Here is a 1,478-nt window from a genome sequence, read left to right as displayed (position 1 = left end):
GCTGAGTGTGTCATTTGCACGCCCCTTGTGCCCTCGAGCTTTTTCGTTAGTGCTGTCTCCTCACCTCAGTGTCTCCTCTCCATGTGCCCACGCCTGTCGTCGTGACAAGGATTTCTTATTTCGCTCACTGTTCGCCTTAGCTAAAGCCGTTTCTCACTCCTCCCCGATCCCATCGAGACAACTGCCATTTCGATCTGTGGAAGGAAGTCTCTCCTCTCGCAGGTCAAATAACCACTCGTATTTAAAAATTATGAACATCGCTGTTACTTTTGAGTTCTAGCAAGAGTGAAATACATTGAACTGATTCTGGAAGTTAATGTGAAGTGGTCAATAAGGATTGGAAAATATTTACTTTATAAAAGTTATCCAAAAATATTTCTCTGTTTAATAAATGCCTTGTAAGAACCCTATGAATCATTTCAGTGTAAATAACTTTAAGCTACAAATTACGGTCCAAAGCTACATCTCTACCAATGACATATCTACATTTATTCTTCACTTCCTGTCCTTTTAAATAACAGTCTTCTGCAAACCCAGTAGGTCACCTTTGAATATTTGCCAAGATTCAGATGAGTACATGATTGAAATACTTCAGTCGAAGTGGGAAGATGCTGACTAATTGAATTGAAATACTTAAAATTAGAATTGCTATTAAGAATGAAATGCCATTAATCTCCTATATGAAGAACTAATTTTTTTAAATTGGGAGTTATTTTCTACTTGGCTTTAGGGAAAATGTCACACGATCATCTACGTTCAGTTCCTAATAAGGCTCTGGCGGTTCACTGCTCCCAGATGCTTTAAAGTGCAAAGCCCACGCATTCAAAAGAGGATAAACTGGGCTGCTCTCTCGAATACACGTGCGTGGCCATGGGTTCTCAGTGGGAAGAAAATCAGTCCATTTGTCTGAATTTGAACCCCTACCTGTGCTCCAAGCTCTTAAGGGAGGAAAACTTCATGAAGATGGTTTGAAACTCAGACCGACGCCAAAGATTTGGTTAATGAAAAGTGCTTCCTAAGATTAACGGCTTTCTACCGCCACGAACCTCCACCATCGCAATGTGCGTAAGACCGTCATCCGACCGATTTACCGCGACCTCTTTCCTTCTTTCTGATATTAACTTCTCATCACTCAATTCAATACCTTGTCTATCTATACGAGTATGGTATGCGTGCAAGAAACTGCAGCCAGACACTCTGGGATTTTGTGCATTAGGAAAAGATGAATAAATCGATATCTGGGGTTTACAAAACAAACTGGCTGCTCGCATTTTTTTTTTTTTTAATGCAGTGTCTCCTAAAAGAACATATTTGGGCAGAGAGGACTGTAAAGATACAGTGACGTAACAGGCCGTGATTGAAGAATCAACTCAGCCTGATGTTGGAAACACTGTATTTCGTCTGGATACTTGGTTGTCATCCAGAATTTTAAAAACATAACTAACCTGGGCTGAAAATTGTAGCTGATCCGTTACATT

This window comes from Pteropus vampyrus, unplaced genomic scaffold (genome assembly GCF_000151845.1).
Source record: "Pteropus vampyrus isolate Shadow unplaced genomic scaffold, Pvam_2.0 Scaffold119, whole genome shotgun sequence".
Lineage (NCBI taxonomy): Eukaryota > Metazoa > Chordata > Mammalia > Chiroptera > Pteropodidae > Pteropus > Pteropus vampyrus.
The sequence above is the reverse complement of the archived record's forward strand: the minus strand, read 5'-3'. Positions refer to the sequence as shown.